Here is a 25,826-nt window from a genome sequence, read left to right as displayed (position 1 = left end):
ATATATTGAACACTGAAGCTGAAAAATACTTACACATGAAATAAGAAATCACAGTGTTTTGTAGAGATGAACTTCATCGTGTCTCTTCCATGCCATTAGCTAGCTGAGTGCAAATTGATTTGCGAACACCCTGATAAAGTTTATATTTTTAGTCTGAGAGAAAAGTAAATGATAGCTCAAAGGGCTATTTTCATTGCCCTTGATGATTTTGTTCTTCATTGCATTTCCTTATTTCTTGCTAAAGCTATTTTGCTAAAGGCTACAATATACTGAGAATTAGAGCTAGTGGAGTGGAAGTAAGTTGGCTTTGAAGCTAAGTGGCCAGACTGCCTCCCTCCGGCAAAATATCTCCTTCTGATAAAGCAGAATTCCTTTATAATAGCCCTGGTGAACTTCTAAGAGATTACCTAAGTGTCAGGCCCAGTTTCGAATGTACTTTAGATGCCATTTTGAAGGAAGAAAATACCATGTTTGTTCAAGTAAGCCTTAAAAAGAACACTCAAGCTTTACTTTCCTTTCCCTCCTGCAGGCAAGGCAGGATGAAGTTAGGGATAAGGAAAGCCTATAATCAGCATCAGAGAAAGGGTTCATGACCTCACATTGTCGCAATTTAAGAAAGAGTTTGGAGAAAGGAGCCCAAATAACTAATATGTCTGGCTTCATTACTTCAGGTTCAATATAAGGTTGTATGCCTTTTCATAGTCAGATCACTGTGGCTTTGAGACTGCACCCCATGAATTGAAGAAATCTTATTTTACTCCTTAGCTTCTCTTCCTGAGATATTCTCCAAAGCCCACTAGGGTTAGTTCTGAGCTAGTATAATCAATCCTGGTTACTGTCATTCGAAAGCCTTACTAGTCTGAAGTAGAGTCCATTGCCACATTAGCTTATTGTCAAGACCTGGCAGACTAAGTAGTTTGGCTCAGTGTTTATGGACCATGTCTCTGTACCCTATCATAGTTCCTCAGGTTGCAAGGTCAGGAGGAATTTAAAATCAGCTACATGCTTTGCTAGTCCTTTGCTATTTTTTCAACATGTAGTGTGGCTTCAAATCTGTCATCCAACAAACAGGAAATTCATCCAACAAACAAGATATACCTATAGTGCGCAGGGAATTTCACAAAAATCTCTGCTTTTTCTCCCAAATGACCAATTGTAGAAGTCATCAACATTCCAATTAACTTGTTCATCTATTTCAAGAAAAAAATTTCATCATTTGTAAGATTATTGTCTGGCTGTGGATAAACTCAATTTACATTAATCATACAGAATCCATTAATATCTTCATTCCAATTTGAAGACTTCAAGTGTTATCCCTGAATGATAGGTGGGTATTTGTCTTAAATATATGCAGCTGAAAGGCCCTTCCTGGTGCCTTTCCCAAAGTAGAGGAAGTGCAGATTCAAAGATAATTACACCTCCTAGAAATACGTCCTGACAGGCAAGCCAAAGAGACAACCCCTTTATTAAAAATCAAAACAAAACAATAACGTACACTTAAATCATATTCCTCAATCATTTTTCCTATCTACCTATATAATGTGTGCCTGATATGTAGCCTAGTTCTCTATATGTGGTATCCGGGTTATCATCCCTATAGAAGTATGTCAACCCCTGTCTGATAAAATTTGGATCTGGAATTTTTTAAAGAAATATTTTTGAGCCATTTGAGTAATATATTCTGCTCATGAAGGATCTTCATTGTTTTTGTTTTTATCATTTCAATTGGAAAAAATATCTCCTTGATTATAAAAGTTCTTCAGCACAAGTGCCAAGTGTTAATTAAATAATGTCTAGCTGTTTAAGTTGCTATATGATGGTATTTAAAGCTCATATTTTCAGGTCGGCCTGGTGGCGCAAGCTGTTAAGTGCACATGCTCCACTGCAGCAGCCCGGGGTTCGCCAGTTCGGATCCCAGGCACGCACCGACGCACTGCTTGGCGAGCCATGCTGTAGCAGTGTCCCATATAAAGTGGAGGAAGATGGGCACAGATGTTAGCCCAGGGCCAGTCTTCCTCAACAAAAAAAAGAGGAGGATTGGTGGATCACAGGGCTGATGTCCTCACACACAAAAAAAGATAAAGCTCATATTTTCAATTTGTTTGATTATAACTAACTTCCTAGTTCTGATAAAATTTCCTCTCTCTAAACAGACATTCAAATAGGAATCAAGGCTCCTACTTTAACTTCAAGACACGGGGAGTAAAACCAGTAGGGTGACACTTTCAGTTGCCTTGTGGGCATGAGTCATAACACTCATGGTAGCTCTGTTCTCTTTTCCACATTGAGGACAGTGTTCAGCATATTTTAATAGAGTTTCATTAGATCTTTCTAATTTTTGGTTTTCTAAGGGGTAAGGAGTTGACCTGGACTTTTTCTTCTTGTCAGTTGAAACACTTCTCCATAGTTAACAACTCTCAAAATTTCTCCCTTGCTCAGAATGCAGATGGAGTAGGAAATTCACACACTAAAAAAAAAATTTCTGCGTCATTGGTAAGTGGAGATTTTGTAAACTTAGTGGGATATACTGTGGCTATTAACATGGCCTACCAGGTGGCACAAGTATGCTTGGTTTAGGCTGTTTAGTTGTAAAGACAACAACTGGGAGTTGTTGTGTATGTAAATGTTCACCCTTTATTTGTTTTGAAGGACTTTGGAGGAGGATAAGCCATGATTCCTAAAGTTGCTAGACCACCCTGGGAAGGCTGGTTTAAAAGTTGTTTGTATGAGACAGGGTGATTAAAGCTAATTGTTATAGCAAATACCTCCAAACTCCTCAGTGGTTTAACACACACACACACACAAACACATTCACATCATGGTCTAATGCTAGTCACATGTCTCTCCTGGGCAAGGTTTTCCTCCATGGTTGTGACTAAGGGATTCTGGCTCTTCATCATGTGACTCAATCATGTCTGAGTCTTTGTCATTTGTCCTCAGGGCAAAAGGGAGAGAGCACTCTAGTTGAATCTGGGAGATTTTAGCATACAGGTCAGGAGGAAGCAAATATCACTTCCATGCCCATTGCATCGGCTGAAACTAATCACAGGGATCTTTAAGCTAACCTCAAGACAGCCTGTGAAATTTTTTCTGGCATGCTCAGTAAGAGAAAATGGGATGGTTGAACATCTAACCAGGGTCTGCTACAATGATCTTGACAACAGCCAGTTTCTGCTGCATTTTTGTGAAGTTTGTGAAGCTTATTATAACCAACAAGGGTTGAACAGAAAGCATGATGTGATTGCCCTCATCACAAATCCTGCGCAACTCATTTTAGAGACCTAAAGACATTGTGGGGTTTCAGCAAGTATGACAGGCCATTTACTGAAACTACACCTGTATTGTCAAACTTCTCATTGATTTGCGCTAGGCCTGGAGGTGCTGGGTATCTATTCAGTGAGGAGCAGTGAGAAATGGCAAAATTCTGTGTAAGGGGACTTGGCTGGCTCTGGCTTAGGACTCTGGCCTCTTTCATGAACAATCACAAGACTTGTGAACACTCTCTAGCACTAAGAAGTAATTCCTTGAGAGGGTATGTTTTCTACGACATGTTTGCCCAACTCACTTCAGAAATAAGATGAGGCTGCCATAGTTTTTGTAACTCTGGATCTCTTTGGTTTTCATCTCTGTCACCTAAATTAACTCCACTGTTAGTGAGAACTAAAAGGGAATTTGAGACAAATCCTATACTCTGAGGGACACTATTAGCTCCTGGTTATATTGATCTCCTTTCAAAAATTGCCTAAGCAATGCCTGACCCCATGCTGCTCTTGTCTTCAATCAGTTATACAAAATATATAAGAAGTATGTTAACTATTATTGTCCTGGTGGTTAAGAAATTGGATTTTCTTCCTTTGCTCTCACTTTTCTCCAAAAATACTCACTTTGAGCCCTACAATGTATATTACACTGAGGCTGTCTTCCAAGACTTCAACAATTGCAGAACCCAAGGGCTGGGCCTTTCATGTCCTACATATGCTTTGTTCTTTCCTGAATTTCTGATATAGGGCAAATGCAAAACCCCTTAATTTTTAGTACATGGTCATATCCAAAATAGGCCACCCTGACCGGCCTAATACTAGTCCCAAACCATTGGTCTAGGACCTCAAAGTAGCCACCAATGAGCTGATGTCTGCTTGGGTTCCCCTACCAATTCTCGCCATGGATCAGCTCTCTCTCTCTAAAAGTAATATAATTTTCTTCCAAAACTCTGTTAAAAATGTGGTCTTACATGCACCTTTACAGAACCTGACTTCTGGCATTTCCTAGGATGTCTGTCTTGGGAATTACCCTCAGTAAATTCACATAAGACATTGTGCTATCTTTATAGTAGTGTTCTCATTCTGTGTTTCGGGGGCCAGGTTCAGTTTCCTCACTGTCTCTTTTCCTCAGAGACGGCATTGTGACAAATAGCATTCTATAAATATTTATTATATAAATGCATGGGAAATACTAGGTATGCTTTCTTGTACCTTATATTAACACTTGAATGGTCATAGTAGTGTCTTGCCAGTGTTAGTTCTATGACATAATTTGGTTAAGGCACAGCCAAATATTGTGTCATAATATCAGACAGTGCCACTCTCAAATTATAAGACTTCTGTGTAAGGGAGCCTATAACAAATAGTTTCATTAGAAGCAAGAAATTATAGAAAAATTAATTACCACTTTTCTTCAGCATAAACACTAAATATTTTAATGGTAAGTTTCACAACATGGTGGAGATGTAGCCTGTTCTATTTGTTCTTGGGCTGAGTCCACTGATGTGGAGGCCTCACTTACAGAATTTCAGAAGAGACTGTGTAGATACCTCCATGCTCAAGAGAGAGCATTCCTTTTGGACCCTATTCTTTGTCCACTCCCAATGTAGTTTCTTGGTCCTTTTGTCCCTTTTATTCATGCCCCTCAACAAGTTCCTACCTCCCCTAATACCTGGCCCCTGGATTCAATTATCCAATGAAACAAGCATTTTCTGTTTCATTATCGTTGGAGGCAGGGGTAAAGAGAAATGTGGAGAAAGATGCTTATGGATGTTAGGAGAATCTAATAGAAAATTAGTCAATTAGTACTTCAAAAATTAAGCTCCTTCTAGACTATAGTAGATACGTTATTAGACTGAGAGTGTCTGTCTCTTCCTCAAATTTGACGTACATTATAGAAGCTCCCTTTCTATTTAGACTCAGAAGTCAGCTAAGAGGAAAGCAGGGTGAGAGGAAGAAAATAAATCTATCACGACTTTGTTATCCATGCCTATTGTAATTGACTCCTGGTTTATTGAAGTTATAGGCTCCATATGCTAAGTGATTCTTATCAATGGAGTAAGAGAAAGAGTGTGTAAACTTATAGAAAGGAAAAAGTTAATTGAGATATCTTGGAAGATTGAGAGAGTTCTTGATCCCAGAAGTTATCTTTCACTTGGATTATTGACGCTAACATCTAAAGTTCCAGGGGATAATCAATAAATTTAGGTCCATTTCATTAAATAAGGCAGAGACAAGCTAAGCATTGAGATCCATTATCTAATATTTTATGTAATCTGAAATAGATATGTTTCTTGGCTACAAATTTTGGAGCTTCTGATGCCTCTTGGGAATGATAGTCTAAGCAATACCAAAAAGAACAATTTCCCAGAAGTTCTCATAAAATAATTTTTCATTACAGTGATCTTGCCTGAATCCGATGATCCGTTTTGATTTCTCTCTAGGGTAGCGACATTACTAATGATAGCTCTTCTTTTATTTTGGCAAATATTTGATTTTGGTTGAATTATTTCCCAGTTCTTTTGCTGTTCATTAATGTCCTCATCATTGGGTAAGGGGTGTGGGGATGAGTGAGAAGTATCATAAAAAAGAAGAGGTTTAGCTTGAACGAATCATGTTTGCATCTTATTATTAGTAAACATAAGCATATGATCAAAAAGAAAGGAGTAAACCAGGGGTTTAAAAACAGTAAAAAATATTTGCATTTTCATCTTTTTGTGTGTTTTCCTTTAATTATTATATACTATAGTTTGCATTACACTTTATGCATATTTTCAAGTATGCTGAGATATGACCTCACCTACCATTTATGATGATAAAATATTCCTAATAAAGTAAAGTTTACAGAAATTTTGCTTAGGATTGTTTTCTTTAGCCAACTGTCTCCATACATATTCACAGCTTTTGATATAATTGCTTTAAATGCTGTGATGCTATATGAGTGAAAGCAAATATTTTATATCTTCACTGTTGAAGGCACTATGCTGTGTGTTAGAAATGTTTGTTGAAGGCACGATGCTGTGCGTTAGAAATGTTTGTAAACCAGTAATTAACATTACACAAAGAGTAAGCACAAAATAAGTGGTCAGCATATTAAGAAGTGTTTTATTGGGGCTGGCCTGGTGGCATAGTGGTTAAGTTTGTGTGCTCTGCTTTGGCAGCCTGGAGTTCGCAGGTTTGAATCTCAGGCGCAGACCTACACACAGCTCATCAAACCATGCTGTGGCGGCATCCTGTATACAAAATAGAGGAAGACAGACACAAATGTTTGTTCAGGGCCAATCTTCCTCAGCAAAAAGAGGAAGATTGGCAACAAATGTCAGCTCAGGGCCAATCTTCCTGACCAAAAACAAACAAACAAACAAACAAATAAATAAAAATTGGCTTAAAAAAAAAAATGTTTTACTGGTACTTAAAATGTAGCATTTCCAGAAGGCATCTAATTATTTTTCCCCAAATTCTCTCTCTCTCTCTCTTTTTTTTTTTTTGTGAGGGAGATCAGCCCTGAGCTAACATCCATGCTAATCCTCCTCTTTTTGCTGAGGAAGACTGGCTCTGAGCTAACATCTATTGCCAATCCTCCTCCTTTTTTTTTCCCCCCAAAGCCCCAGTAGATAGTTGTATGTCATAGATGCACATCCTTCTAGTTGCTGTATGTGGAATGTGGCCTCAGCATGGCCTGACAAGTGGTGCATTGGTGCGCGCCAGGGATCCGAACCTGGGCCGCCAGTAGGGGAGCGCGTGCACACAACAGCTAAGCCACAGGGCCGGCCCGCCCCAAATTCTCACTTTTGATGCTGAAACACTGTCATGTGTCTCATATTCTGCCTCACAATATTGTTCTCCTGGAGTAGAATCAATGTTCTACTCATACCACTATCTCAAAAGTCATCAACGACCTCCTCTCTCCTTTCACTCTTTCCCCTCACCCTTGCAATCACCAAGTCATATCAATTTACTGATTATATGTTCACTATCACATTGTGTTCCTTTTCTTTTCCTCCCCTGTTCTACCGCAAGCTCACAATCTACTATGTGTTGTCAAAACTACCATAATATATTTCTTCTTACTATCTCTACTCCTACACGTTTTTCATCCACACTGCAAACTAGTCAGAGTGAACATCCTAATGCAGAGATATGATGAAAATGTTATAGAAAATCCTTAGGTGGTGACCCACTGTTTCAGTCAGGGCTTGTGACTGCAAGCTCAGAAACCAATCCTAGCTCTCCAGCAGTGAGAATGGAATATAACAACAGAATTAATGGGAGGCTGGAGATTAGATCTGAAAAACGTGTGGGGGGAAAGGTCAGTTGGGAGGGCTTTCCTGGAAATGCAATAACTGTATTTTAGCAGGAACAGTTGGGCCAGGGTGCTGTGATTGCTGCTGCAGGTCACCTTCATCACTAGGCAGGAGAGGAATGTTTCCCTCCAGCTTCTGTAGTGTGGGAAGAGGTATTGCATCACATACATACTGCATGCAGTGGGGAGGCCCCATATCAGGAGGGAATTTGGATGCTGGACAGCCACTCCAAACAAGACCAAAAAAAAAAAAACCACTACAAATATCAATTGCTTATATAAGAGGGCCTAAATCTATTAACATTGCATTCAAATTTCCCAAGCTGACTTTAAACTACATTTCAAAAATAATTGCTGAGCCAGTCCTGATGGCCTGGTGGTTAAAGGTCTGTGCTCTCTGCTTTGGTGGCCTGGGTTCGTTTCCCAGTCATGGAACTACACCACCTGTCTGTCAGTTGCCATGCTATGGTAGAAGCCCACATAGAACTAGAAGGACTTACAACTAGGATATACAACCATGCTCGGGACTTTGGAGAGAAGGAAAAAAAAGAGAAAGATTGGCAACAGATGTTAGCTCAGGGCAAATCCTTCCCTGCAAACAAACAAACAAAACAAAACAACACAGGAAAAAAAACCCAGAGCACGCTGTTTAAAAAAAAAAAATTGCTTGTTGAGATGCCCCGTCTTTCATGGACTGAATATTTGTGCCCCACCTCTCCACCAAATTCATATGTTGAAGTCCTAATCCCCAATGAGATGATATTAAGAGGTAGGTCCTTTGGGAAGTAATTAGGTTTAGATGAGGTCTTGAGAGTAGAGCACCCCTAATGGGATCACTGTCCTTATACAAAGAGCAAGCGACCAAGGCTCTCTCTCCCCATGCACACAAAGAAGAGCACTCGTGAGCACACGGCAAGATGGCAGCTCTCTGCAAGCCAAGAAGTGGGTCTTCATCAGGAACCGAATCTGCCAGCACCTTAATCTTGGACTTTCCAGACTTCAGCTCTGTGAGAAATAAATGTGTGTTATTTAGGCCACCCAGTCTATGGTATTTTGTTATAGCAGCCTCAGCTGACTAAGACAACTTCCATAATGTCAGTCTGGACAACTAATTACTCTTTTGAAGTGCTGCACAACTTTCACTAAGTTTGTGCACATGTTATTCCTTCAATTCAGGATTTCTCACACTGTTGACACTATGGCCTGGATAATTCTTTGTTGTAGGAGGCTGTCCTTTGCATTACGGGAAGTTTAACAGCATCCCCGGTCTCTACTCACTAGATGCTAGTAGCACCTTTCCAGCTGTAAGAACCAAATGTGTCTCCAGACATGGCCCAATCTTTCCTAGGGGCTACATTTACCCCAAGCGAAGAAGGAAACTAAGGAGAAATGATTAAATGCAATGTGGGATCCTAGAAAAAGAAATTTATGGAAAAACTTGTGAAATTCAAATAAGATCTTTAATTAATGGTATAGTATCAATTTAATTTCCTGGTTCTGATCATTTTACTATGTTTATGTAAGATGTTCCTTTAGGAAACCTTGAGTGGGAACTTCTGGTTTCCGATTCCCCATGTAAGGAGCTTGCAAGTAGCCACTTGGCCTAACAACAAGTAAAAAGCTAAACAGAGTGAAAAATCGACGACTCTTCTTGATCCACAACTGAGGGTAAGACACAGGGCAAACTGTTGTCCCCAAGACTGGGGAGGCAGACAGGCGAATACAGGGAGTCCCGGCTTTCTGGAGTAGAGACTCAAAGCAGAAAGCTCTGTGGGAACAAGCGCCGGGTAGGAAAACTGAACTGTAATTAACTAATTGCTGGAGCCTCAGTGTGGACAAGTCTGAGAGTAAAATCTCCAGGGGGACCCAATCATAGGGTGGCCCCCACAATATTGTGAGATGCACCTCTGGGAGCTTGATCAGGGTCCCACAGGAAATATTGGAGAAAAATCCCCTCACGCGGGGAGAGGAGAAAATACACCAGAGCATTCTATTCTTAACAAGGCCTGCCCTCAGGAGAAACTAGTCAACCAGAGCCTAACTGCTGGGGTACTACCAGAGCCAACTGATCTGGGGGAAGGGAAATACCCAACTCCAGCCCACTCCAGTCATCCTGTCCCACCTAAGAGGGCAGGAAAAAAACTGAGAAACACTTGTGAAGTTTACAGCCCAGAGGCAGGCAGAGGCTCCCTAAGAGACTGAGACCTAATCATAGGACTATAGAACACTTCACCTCCCCCCACACCTCACCACCACCTGTAAAGTCCTATTTACAGCAGTTCCTTTTACCTGTTACAGCATTTCCAGCTATCAAGAAAAAATTACAAGGCATACTAAAAGGCAAAAAACACAATTTGAGGGCCGGCCCCCATAGTGTAGTGGTTAAGTTCAGTGCACTCCACTTTGGCAGCCTGGGTTTGCTCATTCTGATCCTGGCCACAGACCTACACACCACTCGTCGGCCATGCTGTGGTGGCATCCCACATACCAAATAGACGAAGATGGGCACAGATGTTAGCTCAGGGTGAATCTTCCTCAGGAAAAAAAAAAAAAAGTAATAAAGTTAACTTGCCCCCTTTAAAAAAAGAACCATCACAATTCGAAGAGATAGAGCAAGCATCAGAAGCAGACATGGCAGAGATGTTGGAATTCTCAGACTGGGTATTTAAACACTGTGATTAATATGCTAAGGGTTCTAATAGATAAAGCAGACAGCGTGCAAGAATGGATAGGCAATGTAAACAGAGAGATGCAACCCTCAGAAAGAACCAAGAAGAAATGCTAGAATTAAAAAACAATCATAGAAATGAAGAATGCCTTTGATGGGCTTACTAGTAGACTGGAGTGGCTGAGGAAAGAGTCTCTGAGCCTGAGGAGATATGAATAGAAACCTCAGAAACTGAAAAGCAAAAGAGAACAAAGACTGAAAAAAACAGAATATCCAAGGACCGTGGGCCAACTACAAAAGGTGTAACATAAGCGTAATAGCAATACCAGAAGGAGAAGAAAGAGAGAAAAGAGCTAAAGAAATACTTGAAACAATAATGACTGAGAATTTCCTCAAAGTAATGTCAAACACGAAACTACAGTTCCAAGAAGCTCAGAGAACAACAAGCAGGAAAAATGTCAAAAAACCCCACTACATCTAGGCACATCATTTTCAAGCTATTGAAAATCAAAGATAAAGAAAAAATCCTGAAAGCAGTCAGAGGAAACGTTGGGTGAGGGATATACAGACACTTTCTGTACTATCTCGACAACTTTTTTGTAAGTCTAACATTGGTTCAAAATAAAAACTTAAAAAAATTCTCTGGATTGTCCTCACTGATTCCTCTAGTCCAGGGTTTTTCAAAGTTTTTTCTGTCATTGTACCTCCCTCACCACCCAAGAGCCTTTGAGACATTTTTTGCTAATTGTCCTCCCCATGAATTTTGAACACCACAGACAGATTGTATAGGTTTATGTACTGTATGTATATCAATGTTTTATATGTAAAAAGAGTAAGTTTTCTTGCTCCCCACCCCAGAACCAATTTTTGCCACCTTCGGCTGTGCCTGCTTTAGTCAGAACTAGTGATGCTCTCCTCTGATCTTCCATAACTCTTTATATCTATCATACGATTATCAAATGTTGCTTTGCATTTTAGTAAAACAATATACATATGTGTGTGTGTATGTACATGTCTTTCCTACCAGATCCATTCGCTTCTTAAGATCAATGGTGTTATATCATTTCACCTTATATCCCTCCCACAGTGGCTGACACACAGACACTCGAAAATGGAATTGCTTTAAAGCAGAGATTAAATTCAGCTTAGATGACTTGTGTATTTAATAAATGTGATGGCATTAAAACAGGCAGAAAATACAGGAGGTCAAATTTAAAGTAATGATAATAAAGTAAAATATAAACAAAACAAGTTTATAAATGGTGATAATTATTATTTGACTAGAAGTTTATTTGGGGGAAATAGGGAGGAATTAGGCAGAAAGGCAGGTGTGTGGATTTGCAGTAAATTCATTTACAATGCGATTTATTGAAAAGAGGAAAAGATTTGCAAAATAAAATAAAACATAGTTACTGGCTGTGTGATTATGGACAGAATTTTAATGTTACCTTACAGATAGTGTGTGTGTGACCTAATTACTAAAATAAGTTGAGCTCAGTAGGACAACAGAAAGCAGCTATAATCCCATTTCTTTGTTTATTGTTTCCTTCTATGTAAGAGTCATTCAAGGCCCAAAGCTTTTCCAGCTATCAAGTGATAATGGATAATCTCCTTTTCCTAGTATTCAAAATCTGGGCAAGTATCATAGTAAAACTCCCAACTTCACCAATTAATATTCCTTCCCTCAACTAGCTGGGCCTACCTCAGGTTGGGAAATTGGTGCGGGAAAAGATCTGTAGATTTTCTTTCTTTGGATTTTTCATGGGTGAATCAGAAATCAGACTCTGTCTATCAAAATCCAGGCAATATACACCATGCTCTCCAACGGTCCCCATGAAACCATCCTCAATTAGCTTGAGAGGAACAGAAGCCCTTCCTGTCCCTGCACCATGGAGTGGGCAGAGCACACCTACCACTCTCTCCCCTCACCACCATTGTCCTCAATTCCCTGTCACTCTTGTCTCCCATGTGTAGAGGCTGGAGGTGGGTGATGGGTTAATGCGGGCAGAAGCAAGCATTATGCAAGCCCTGCATAGATGATGTAGGAATCAGTTTAAAGCTGGAAGCGTACTGGCACCTATTGTATTTTTTTCTGGCCTTAGAGATGTTGACTAGAAACTCGGAGGTTATAGAAAACGTCTTATTATCTGGTTATATTTTAAAGTATGAGTACCATATCTGGCACATAACAGGGACCCAGAAAATGTTAGTTCACTTTATTTCCCATTTTTGTCTCTCTTTTTTATCCTTCTCTGAACTAAATTCTTTTCTAGTCCACAATTTCAATTCTATAAATGTCCTCTTGTATAAATACATCATATTGCAGATTTCTGTACATTTTTATCAATCTGTCTGCTTCCCATATCATGAAAATGAAAGGAGAATAGTGTTTATAAGTAAACATCATTAAAGAATGCTAACATATTGACAATATGGAAACTTGAAAATTATATCTTGTGTATTCAGAAACAATTGAGAACAAAATAAAATAACTGTACTAAATATGCCAGAGATTTCTATTTGTTCCTCAGTTTCCTCAACCATAATGAGAGTTCAGAACTAAATAATATTATTAATTTATAACTGAGTATAAAAAGATGTCACACTGGGTGAAAATATGTTCCGTCCACTCAGTGCCCTGTCTTTGCCCACGTAGGCGTATTTTATGGGAGGTCTTCCACCATATTAACAAGGAACATTTAAATCTTCTTTCTTCCTTTAAATATTCCTGTGGATTTTAATGATTTAATGGATTCCCATGGGTTTAATGATTTTAATATCAAACCTTCTTGAATCTATTTGTAGTTCTATAGTCTGCCATTTACAGGATAGCTTCACTATTATATAGAGAAATACTTCCTGTTTTTTGAATGAATTCACTGGGTTAAGGTCCAAGGAGTGCCCTATATCTAACAACTCTCATTCACCTACCAGAAAGAGCTGAGGTGGCCTGAAGGAATGTCAGAAGCTGATCAGCTGGGGTGTCTGAGCAGTTGTCAGTCTGAGATCAGGTAAGCAAAAGATATCACAAGAACATCCATCCCAGTGAGCAGAGGAGGAAAGAGTGTGCAAAGTCCAGCTAAATATTCTGAAACTACTGACAGGCAGCAAAAATAATTGAAGAGCGCCCCTTTGGAATGGTGAAGAGGAAAGGTGGTTGGAGATGAGGAGTGAAGCAAAGAAGAATTTTGACATGGAGCCGGGGCACTGTCTTGGCCTCCACTGTCTTGATCTTTCTCTCACTTGGTTGAGATTCAGTCCTGACTGAACCTGGCTTGCAAGTAAACTGTTGGTAACTACAAACAGCTGCTTGGCTGTCTGAGGCGCAGACACTTAACCTACACATGCGGGGTAGAGGACAGACGTATTTCTCCAGCGTAGGCAGTTCCCTGACACTGATCTCAGTGAACGCACTCTCTGTGCCTCTCATGATTTTACAAACTTTGATCACTGTTGCTTCATCTTTCATGTTTAGCCCTTCCACATGTGGCAGCTCCTCTTTGCCCTCAATAACTGAACTTTGTCATTCTCCAGACTTTCTTCAATTTCATTATTTCTTGAGGCAGATCAAGGAGATTTTCCAGGTGTGGATCATCCGTTGTTTTGAACAAGTGCAAGAAACTAAAACAATTCTGTTTTATTCCTAAAAGCTTTTTTTTTCATATCCCAACATGCTGTGGGCTCCAAATGCTCTTTGACTAGTTGTATTCATGGAATAATACAGTGCCTCTTCAATATTAACGTACATAGGCACCACCTGGGGTCTTATTAAAATACAGATGCTAATTAAGTAGGTCTGAAATTCTGCATTTCTAGAAAATTCCTATGTGATGTTGCTGGTGTGTAGACTACACTCTGAGTAGTGATGGATCAGTACAATAACTGTCAGAGCCTTTCTACGTGGCAGAAGAAAAGGCTTTGAGTAGAGTATGGATTTTTCCCCCCATTCCACCTCCCACCCTCCAAATCATGACTTTCTATTTTTCCAAATTGGCATATAATTATTGATTTTCCTATGAAAACAAATACATAGGATCTCACTGCAATTTATTTGTGTCAATTTAACATAAAATCTGGAAGTGTTTAATGTTTGCCAAATACATTTCAATTTAGTTATATGCTTCTTGTGACATCATGAAACTTGTCATCAAGGCATTACATACATAGAATGCAACAGGTTAGCAAAGAACTGGGATGATGCCCAATAGGGAGCGACACAAACTAAACACAAGGCTATTTGATGCTACAAGTTCATCCAAAATGATACGGATGGTGACCAAGGAATTTGACTATCTCTAGTCATAGCACCAGCAAAAGCTGGTATCGGGGGCCAAAAATCTGTGCTATTTCGTTATATGAATGGAGAGTTGGGGAATTTGATTTATAGTTAAAAATCCAGTAAGAGGGAGTGACTGGGGTATAAGACTTATTGCTATATTAGAAATTCAGAACTAGAGACTGAGGTAAAGAACCTCAATATAAGTCTCCGCCTCCTGGAGGGGGCTGGGAGGAACACAACCCACTCAAAGCGGTCTGTAGTTGGGAGGTAAGCCTCATCTAAGTTGTTTTAATAAGCTGCATACTTCCTTCTTTACATCAGTTTAAGAGAGATTGCAGGAAATATCAAGCATGTGCCACACCTTTATAGATTATTTTTAAAATATGCCAATGGGGACTGCAGGTCCAGCATAAATAGGGGGATGCCACTATGTCTCATTTGAATAAAATACTTGTTTATCCGGATAGTAGGACTTCTATATTCTTTCATTAATATTAATTTTTTGTATATTGTTTTGTGGTAAACTTTGACACTTTATGAATTTTGGGGAGACTTTTTGAAAATTTAAATAGTGTTCACTTATATTTCTTGTTTGATTAATTAACACCTGCTTCTAGGGAGAAGAAATATTTCTTCCCCACTCCTGATAGTTTTTTCTGTGTAGGGGGCACTCCACTAGTTAACACTCTCGCCTCTCTCCACATCCTCAGGCACCTGTCAGTATTGGGCAAGGGAAACTTGGCCTCTTCCTCTTTCCTTCTTTGTGGGGTCTGCTTTCCTAAGGAAGTCAGATGCTCTTGGTTATGGGATCACTTTAAAAGCAAAGGTTCTGTCCCATGGAAAGGCTCATGTTGGTCCAGGGCTGTGGGTGACTGGGAGGTTATGTCCTTCTGATTTTCTGGGATGGATAGTAGGAAGTCCATCATTGCCACTTGTCCAAGCCACATTCTCCAAATTCCAACTTTAGTAGCAATAAAGGTAATATTTTGGTCCATACCTGTATAATCTTTTGTCTTACTTCTCAGTTGTTTCTGACTTTGGCAGAGAAGAGAGGTAATATTTGCTTGACATATCTTTGAACCCAAACATTATTCATCATCATCTTTCCTTCAGAAAATTCCAGAAGGCTAGCTCTAACAGGACATGTGTTGTTGCCTCTTTATGATTAGCGTATATGGATTCTAGTATTTAATAATATTAGAATATTTAATAACATTTAATATTTAATAATATTAGAATCCATCTCAAAATCAATACTTTGGGAATTCAGCTTGAGAAAATTTGAATTCAAGCGCCAACTTTCATTTTACTACAATTGGGTAAACTAAGGAACTCAATCTCTTTGAGTTTCAGTTACCTAATCTATAAAATGGAGATCAAAATGTCTGTTGTCTAACTTAGATTGTGGCTACAAGGTGAAAATCAAATGCATATGAAAATATATTGACAAGCAAAAAGTTATCATGAGAATTCTCTCTATGTGTATATAGGCAATACGCATTGAAAAAATGTATGACATTGCTTTTGATTGTATTCAAATTGCTTCTCCTTATAGAAAGCTGGAATTTAAACCATGTGTTTTTTCTATATACTTTATTAACCCTTATTTATTGGGTCAGATTCTTATTGTATACTGTAATATACACTTTCTTCTAGAGTCACTTTTTGCTATGTACATTAAGAATGGATCGTTTTTATATCTAAGCACTGTGATTGGTTGAAAGTATTTCCTTGTCACATAAAGATGTTTAAAAGTGAATTATGTTTATAGCACTTACGTAGTTATTTTAAATGATGCAAATATCACCTTGTCTTATTGTTGCACATTTTTAGATTTATTACTTTTAGTTATATGAGGTGTCAAATAACATTTGTTAGCTCTATTTCAGTACAGGAGCCTTTAAAATGTCAACCAGATGTTCTACTATAAACATGAATAAAAATGAGGGCATAGTGAGACTAAATATAGGATATTTTACTATATTAATATTAATATTACTTAAGATTCAGTAGTGATGAAATTACATATAATTAATGAAGATAAGAAAAACTCCCAAGTTTATAATTCTATAAAAATATGTTTGCGCTTTTAGTTATTTTTCAAGATTAAGAATTTTTTAATAGCAAGATTATGGGAATAAATTTAGACAATAAAATTTCTAGTGTTATTCTGATTATTTCTGATTTCTGATTCTGACAAGGATTTTATTTATGATTTTGATTTTCTGATCTGATTTCTAATTCTGATCCTAATAGTGCTAAATCTCAATATCGTCTCAAGTTCAATATCTAAGCAGATGTTACACATTGATGGTATATGCATATTACTTATCTCACAAAAAAGTGGGAAGGAGAAAGACTCATTCTATCTAAGAAAAGAAAACATAAATGCCAATCTTTTTCAGTTTTGTATGCATCATAGCATCTACATAATTTAAATTTTTATTTTTATTTATTTATTTTTTGTGTGAGGAAGATCAGCCCTGAGCTAACATCCATGCTAATCCTCCTCTTTTTGCTGAGGAAGACCGGCTCTGAGCTAACATCTATTGCCAATCCTCCTTTTTTTTTCCCCAAAGCCCCAGTAGATAGTTGTATGTCATAGCTGCACATCCCTCTAGTTGCTGTATATGGGACGCGGCCTCAGCATGGCCGGAGAAGCGGTGCGTCAGTGTGCACACGGGATCCAAACCCGGCCGCCAGTAGTGGAGCGTGTGCACTTAACCGCTAAGCCACAGGGCCGGCCCTACATAATTTAAATTTTTAAAAAAATTTGTAACTAGTTTAAAAAATAAACCAAATATGTTCACTTAAATTAAAATATCACATAAAACAATTAATTTGTTTCTTTAAAACTTTATCTCTGTGGCTGGATTAAAGACGCTTATCAAGTGTGTTTGCATAGCCAAAGTCTTACTCTCATCTCTGTGAAGACGTGCATATAACACTTTGGCCCTTTCTAAATTGATAACATTAATAATGATATGATAATATAATATAGTTATAATTTTTTATTTTACTAAAGCTGTTTCTACTTTTTGAATGCCTGTTGTGTATCAGAGATTTTGGTAAGTATGTGTTATATATGTTATCCTATTTAATATATATATTTTTTAATTAAAACTAAACTGATAAATCATTTTATCTGAAAACATACATTTCCTAATTCAAGATAGGAAATACATAAAAAATTTCTTAAATTTTAAATCCTATGTGTAGAGAAAATTCAGAAATATAAAAGCAAACAGCTCTAAGATTATTAATAACATATTCTTTTGAATATACACAAGTTAAAAATAGCCCTTGCGTACATGATGGGACATTCTTCTAAAGTTAAAGGAAATACATACACATGGAAAGAAAATAGTTTTGTTCTGGAGAATGCCCCATAATCTCATCCTAAGTATTTAAAAATATTATATTGTAGACATTTTTACATTTATTTATGTAATTCTTTCCTGTGGTGGCTTTTCAAAGAAGCCTTTAAGTGATACCTTTCAAATAAATAATAATTCCCTAATCTGTTCTGTAAGTCTAAGATGTTGTGAACTAGGTTTTCTTAAAGTAAGGAATACTGGGGGCTGGTCCCGTGGCGTAGTGGTTAGGTTCGTGCACTCCACTTTGGCGGCACGGGGTTTGAAGTTTTGGATCCTGGCACGGACCGACACAGGTTGTCAAGCCATGCTGTGGCGGCGTCCCATATAAAGTAGAGGAGGATGGGCATGGATGTTAGCCCAGGACCAATCTTCCTCAGCAGAAAGAGGGAGATTGGCATTGGATGTTAGCTCAGGGCTAATCTTCATCACACACAAAAAAGGAATACTGGAAAGTTTATCCTTAATTGTTACAAGTTCATATACAAAATAAAATTGTGCTTTTAAAGTATTTGCTTTATTATAATTTGAAGCAATTTTGAATGATTCAAAAAGTATTTTAGTTTATAATTTGTAGCTTTAAAAACAAATCCCTAAGTAAAATAAAATCTTTCTTTTTTTCCTTTCTTGGTCAACAGGGATCTAACAAATACTAAAATAATAAAATAAGGAGAAAATAATAAGATATTAACATTGCTATTATTTTAGAATTTACAAATGATGTCATTTCATCTCATAGTTATCTCATAAATTAGGTATTATGACTTTCCTTCCTTTATATATTAGCAATCTGAGCCTCAGAAAGTTAGGTAACTTGCCGAAGTCGGCTGACCTATGGGAATATGGTGAGGTTAGACTTAAAAGAATATCTGTCCTTGTTCTCATTCAAACAAGGATGAAAATATATCATGTAAGGCAGAATGTCTTTACTGACTTTCAACTAACCTATAAATTTTTCTACTTCGTTGTCAGAAAAAAAAAATCTGCTAGAAAATGTTGACAACTTTTTTGACAAATTTCCATTGAAACCAAGGTCTTCTACTTTTATGTATTGTTTGGAGAGGCTACCAAACAAAAATGCTGAAATTTTAAAAAGTTTTAAAGCTTCATTATCAGTTTCTTATTGCTGCTGTAACAAATTACCACATAATTAGTGGCTTAAAACAAGATGTATTTATTTTGTTACAGTTCTGAAGGTCATAAATCCAAAAACGGTCCCCACAGGTCTACAGACGGAGAGGATTTTTTTCCCAGGATGGATTATATCTAGAACTTCACTCATCCCTAATTTAGATGATGAGGGAATTTTCAGCTAATGAGACTTGTATGAGATTTTTGGACTTGAATTAACGTTGTAATAGTTTGAGAATTTTGAAGACCTTGGATGGGGTGAATGTATTTTGCATGTGGGATGGACATGAATCTTGGAAGGTTAGAGGTGGCTTCCGCTGGGATGGCTGAGGGGATCCATGAGTCACGTGCCTAATCTCTTCAACGGCCCTGTGTGACTGAATAATTTACCTTCTGATCCTTCAGAGGCACTTGCAATATTGCCAACCACACACTTGGCTTTCTCTCCAGAGCATGCCTCCTGACCACGACTCTCCATTGTAGCGTTTTTTGGAATCTGGATAGGCTAAGAATTCCCCCAATCATCAAGTGCTAGTTCTTTTTTGCTTAACACTTATTACCTCAGACTATCTCTTTCCACTTGCAGTTCACTACAAGTAGCAAGAATAAACCAGGCTATACCTCCAACACATTCCTTGAGAGTTTCCTCAGCTAAATTTCCAAGTTCAGCACTTACAAGTTCCATTTTCTACATAACTGTACAATTCTGCGCAGTTTTCTGCCAGTATATAATAAAGATACCCTTTCCTCCAGTTTCTGATAATGTGTTCCTCTTTTCCTTATGAGATCTCACAAGCAGCACCTTTACCCTCCATATTTCAATCAGCAGTCTGTTTATGATGATTTAGGTATTCTATAAGCTGATACAGGCTTTTTTTTTTTTTTTTGAGGAAGATCGGCCCTGAGTTAACATCTGCCAATCCTTCTCTTTTTGCTGAGGAAGACTGGCCCTGGGCTAACATTCATGCCCATCTTCCTCCACTTTATATGGGACACCACCACAGCATGGCTTGACAAGCGGTATGTTGGTGTGCGCCTGGGACCCGAACCAGCGAACCCCGGACAGCCGTAGCGGAGCGTGTGCACTTAACCGCTTGCGCCACCGGGCCGGCCCCTAGGCTTTCTTGATCATGCTCCTCACTTCTTTCTCAGTTCTCACTAGCAGAGGGATTAACATTCATATCTCCACTAACAGTCTCTTCAAGGCAATTTACATTTTTTCTACCATGCTCCCCATAATTTTTCCAGCCTTTTCCCATTACCCAATTCTTCCACACTTTTGGGTATTGGTTACAGCAACACCCCACTTTCAGGTATCAAAATCTATGTTAGTTTTCTATTGCTGTTCTAATAAATTACTACAAACAGTCACTTAACACAAATTTATTTTATTAAAATTCTGAAAGTCAGAAGTCCAAAATGAGTCTTTCTTGGCTAAAATTACGGAGTCAGCAGGGCTAGCTCCTTCTGGAGACTCTAGGAGAGAATCTATTCCTTGCCTCTTCCAAATTCTAGAAGCTGCTGGAGCCACCTCACTCCTTTCTCTGCTTCTGTTGTCACATCACCTTCTCCTCTTTTGTCAAATCTCTCTCTGCTTCCCACTTGTAAGAACACTTGTGATTCCATTGGGCACCCTCTGATAATCAAGGATAATTTTCCCATCTGAAAATCTCTTACTTAATCACATCTACAAAGTCTCCTTTACTATATAAAGTAACATATTTACAAGTTTCAGGGATTCAAATGTCAATATCTTTGGGGACCATTATTCAGCCTGCCACAGCTTGATGTTATCCCTCATTGATTTTTGCCTTCTGGTTTTAGTCAACTCGGAAATGTAGTTATATTTTAGTTGTCCAGAAACTTAATAAGTTTATTACTGATGATTTATGCAAAATTTGTTATTTTTTAGTAATATAATGTAATGATGCATATAATATGATTTTGTACAATACAGATGATTTAGAGTTAAAAGAAGTTATGATATTAAGATTATGCAGAAAATGTTTCTATGATAGTCAAGATGTGAAATCATCATGTTAAAGATGATTCATTGTGTTGCTTTTCCAAGTACAACCTGCCAAAATACACCACATTTTGTTAGATAAGGGATAAGAAAGATGTGGCCAAAAAGCTTTTGTTAATTGCTTCATTGTTTACCATTGACCTTAGCTAAGAAAGATAAGACCTTCTGTATGCAAGCTTCATTTTTTATAAATTTGGACTATGTTGAGAGAAAAGACATATTATATATCTACAAAGGAGAAGTTTGAGGACATGTTTTATGTTTTTTCAGATTATAGGAAACTCAAAGTAAGTTTTAACAAATAGATGAAATGTACAGTTGGCACTACCTTCAAAGCAAACTTATTTTCTCATATATGCTGTATAACCACAAAGTTATGGGTCTGGTTTCACAAACTACGAAGGGCATCAGTTTCATTTCTTCACAGACACATAGCCAGTTCAAGCTAATGCCTTAATTATGTTGGTGACTGAATGGTGACACAATACAGCCAGCTTTGAAACCAGCATCCTCACAGTCAAACTCTGATCCCCTCCTATCACGCCTAATTGACCACCAATTTCTGTTCTGTCTACATCCACTGCTACCAAGCTAATTCAGTTTTATGAAACTGATCCCCTTATCTATTTAACAGCGTCCCAATTAGCTTTCCTCCTCAGTCTTGCTCAGCTCTAATCCATGTTCTATAAAGTGACCCAAATGATTTATTCCTCAAATTCTAATTCAGTCAAGCCACTCCTTTCCTCAAAATCTTGCTCAGTAACTTCAGATTTAAGCCCAAACTTCTTCATTCATCATACAGAGATTCAGGATCTGTCTCTTTTCTATATTTATTAGCCACCTCCTCTTAGAGTCTCCTCTCCCAATCATTTTCAGGCAGAATTAAGTGTTCTTCCCTGGGCTTCTCCTCTTGATATTTATCACACATGGCCTCTTTTGTGTACCTACTATGTTGCATGTAATTTTCATAAACTATCATTACCCTTGATGACACACCAGTCATGAATTAAGAATGCCACATTCACAATAATGTACATCTGAAATTTATAACCATTATAAGCCAACATGACCTGAATAAAATTTTAAAAAAAGATGAAAAACCAAAAAAAAGGAGCCACATTTGGATAAGGAAACTTATCTATAGATGTTATATAACATTTCCTTGGTCACGTTTTATGCAGCAGAGTTGGGATATGAACCTAAACATATTTAACTCTTTGCTATGCTATACCATAGTTCAGGCATCACCCAAACACTGGGCTCATATCTATTGTAGATGATATCTATCTTAGCATATCTCCCCACTCTTTTTAGCTCTTTCCTCACTCTTTTTAGTTCTCTCCCCACTAGATAATGGCTCCTTAGGGAAAGAATCATTTCTGTCTCCCCAGTACATAATATTGTATCTGGTGCACACTTAGGTCTTCATTCAATGTTTGTTGGGTGAATAAACATCTTGAGAATTTGTTTTTCCCTGCAGGACAATGTGGCCAGAGAGTAGTGATTTGTATACTAAGGATGAAAAGGCATGTGAATAAAGGATCAAAATTAACAAGGACAATCTTAGTGCCAAGTCCATCACCTACAAAATTTAGTTATAGTAGGCAAGTCCTATAGAGGCTGACTATTTATTTCTAGATCCTATGTTTTCAAATTGTATATATGCCAACCAGATGAGGCGTTGTGCCTTGATCAAGTAGTATGATTCAGTTTGGGGGGAGATAACTGAAAAAATCTTACATTAACACATTTTTCAGCTAATTGTGTGTGTATGTATGTATGTAAGAGCATACAAATAAAAAATAATTACTAACATTTGTATAGCTAATTTAATTTGAAATACAAAATTAAGCAACACTGGGTCTTGCCCCGTGGTGTAGTGGTTAAGTTCAGTGCATTTTGCTTCAGTGGCCTGGGTTCATGGGTTCAGATCCTGCGCATGGACCTATACCACTTACCAGCCACGCTATGGTGGCGACCCACATACAAAATAGAGGAAGATTGGGGCCTGCCCGGTGGCATAGCAGTTAAGTGCACGCGCTCCACTTCGGCAGCCCGGGGTTCAGATCCCGGGTGCGCACCGACACACCGCTTGTCAAGCCATGCTGTGGCGGCATCGCACATAAACTAGAGGAAGATGGGCAGAGATGTTAGACCAGGGCCCATCTTCCTCAGCAAAAAAGAGGAGGATTGGCAGATGTTAGCTCAGGGCTGAACTTCCTCACAAAAATAAAAAAAAAAAATGGAGGAAGATTGGTGCACATATTAGCTCAGGGCTAATCTTCCTCAAGAAAAAACAAGGAAGATTGGCAACAGATGTTAGCTCAGGGCTAATCTTCCTCAGCAAGGAAAACAAACAAACAAACAAACAAAAAAATCCAAAAATTAAGCAATGTAAAAATACAGATAATGTTGAGTGGGCCTTATTGATTGACTATAAGAGGAGGGAAATATATTTTGAGTAATTAGTAAGGATAAAATAGGTTGTCAATGCATCCAGGAAAAAAGTATATAGATCTCTAAGAATTTGTGGGGAAACAGATGAAACAGGAGACAAAGCAGGAAGAACTATGGAATATTTTGAAGTTTTTCTTTTTTTTTTTTGACTGAAGCAGTGATGTGAATCAAGAGCACAATGGGGGTTTATCCAATTAGGGTTGAAGATTTAGGAAGGGTTACATGACCCATATACTCTTCATGGTTTTTTGAGATGGGAGGACCAGGGCTTTATAAAAATTTTATTATAATGAGAACAACCAAAAGCAATGAAGTAAATAGTAATCAATAGTTTAGTCATATATTATCTAGCTAGCTCTACCTTTGTTGAACGCCTGGAGAGGATTTGGGAAGAGCTTTGTGCTGTGGGTTAGAATTTATTAAATGTAAAAGTGTTCTTTTGATCCTGCGTGTTTCACAGAGTTCCCAGGTACAGATCCATTGTTTCTCCCAGTAACTTTGCTAGAAGTGGAGGTAGACAATTAATCACATAGTTGCCTATCATATATTGTGCATCCTATCCTAGGGGCGCACCTCTGTCTAGAAAGAATCTGAGAGTAGAAAAGGGTAGGGGCTCATTCTCCTGTGCTTTGTGTAAGTAGGCTTGTGATGAGAGTTAACTGAAAAGACTAATGCTTGTTATTACCCAGGAAATTAGGAGCCACACAGAGAGGGAAATGGTCTCAACCACGGAGCCAACAAAGGCCTATTACAAATTAAGATCAGTTTGTCATTGTTTAAGATAATCCTGGTTTACTTTCTGTGCCTAATTTAGATCCATGTCTTAGAGCCAGCAACCATCCAGATGGTGGGAGTTCTTTGGGACTTGACATTGTTTTAAAAGGTCACCTCAGGCAAATAATAACTGGCACCTCATTCTTATCAGAGACCAAACATCTGTGAACTTGCTCCAGTTTTGAATCATTGCTGGAGCAGTTTCCCATGGCAGCTCCTTGTTGACCTTCTTTCCGGGTGAACTATGTGAACTATTATTTTTCCTATTAAAAACTGTCACATGTGTTATATACATGGGCCCATAATGTTCCCAAAATTTTGTCACTTAAATTTGAGTCAAAAGGTATTAAAGTTTTCATTTAGAAGCATTCCATTGATTCACTTACAGTAACATCCATGTTTAAGAAATGTCCCCTAGGGAAGATGCGTTTCCTTCCCTGAAGTGTCACTACATCCCAGCAAACTTACACATTTGCTCTGGGGCCTCAAAAGTACTGTATATTCAAATAAATAAATAAACAAACAAAGTCTGTATATACAATATATATCATAATATAACGTTTAAATTATGTTTCAGAAGTTCAATATTTCTCCTTTAAATATTGGAGAATAAAAATGTATTAAAATTATGAGTCAGTTGTACACTCTCATGTTATCCCCATGTACTCTCTTTCATCCACAGATATGCAGATCTCTGGGTTTTCTGTTATATAAAAGCATATGTTACATGTGTATGTTATGAGAAGAGGCAAGTCGGGGAATGGAAATGTATCTTTAATTTCACTTTCTTGAAATATTTACTACTACTTTGCGAAACCAGTAAGAATTGATGCTCATACTGAAGATTCAGAGGCCATTAATTATGAACGAAAGCTTAAATTTTGCTCAGTGCAGTTTTTGAATTTAGTGAATTTTATTCTTTTTTGCCTTGCTTCATACACCCACTTGAGTAATTATAAAAACCCGTGTTCAATGGTAAGTTCTTGTTCTGAACCCTAGCCCTAGACCCACAGAATGGCTTCTTTGCTTGGTTTGTGCTGATAAACTCTCCCACCACACCTGAAAAGATGCTGTGACTTTGCTCTAGGCCCCTGCCCTGTAAACATATTTCCTTGATACAGGCAACTCATCCACCTGACTTTTGAGTATAACTCATGTAGCAAAGATCATTCTCTGTTTGATGACTCCAGTGATGATTGTTATTATAGTTTGTTTTATATTAAAGTTATCAGAGGCAACCCAATGCCTATCTGTAGAAAAGATGGTAGTTTTAGAAATCACCTAGATGTGTTATAAAAAAATATGGATATGTGGAGAGGGGCCTTGGACCCATTTTTATTTATTGAGTCTGAAGTGTAGCCTCATTTGACAGACACAACTACTCCTAGAATGTAAGCTCCCTAAAGATACACACACACACACACATAACCTCTTGGCGGAACTCAATCACCTTCCACTTTTCCATTCATAACTCTAGCCTCAAGGACATGAATAGGTCATAATGACAGGTTATAGAGTTTTTAGATTAAGAAATCAGGAAATTTTCCACATCAA

Source organism: Diceros bicornis, chromosome 27 (assembly GCF_020826845.1).
Source record: "Diceros bicornis minor isolate mBicDic1 chromosome 27, mDicBic1.mat.cur, whole genome shotgun sequence".
Lineage (NCBI taxonomy): Eukaryota > Metazoa > Chordata > Mammalia > Perissodactyla > Rhinocerotidae > Diceros > Diceros bicornis.
The sequence above is the reverse complement of the archived record's forward strand: the minus strand, read 5'-3'. Positions refer to the sequence as shown.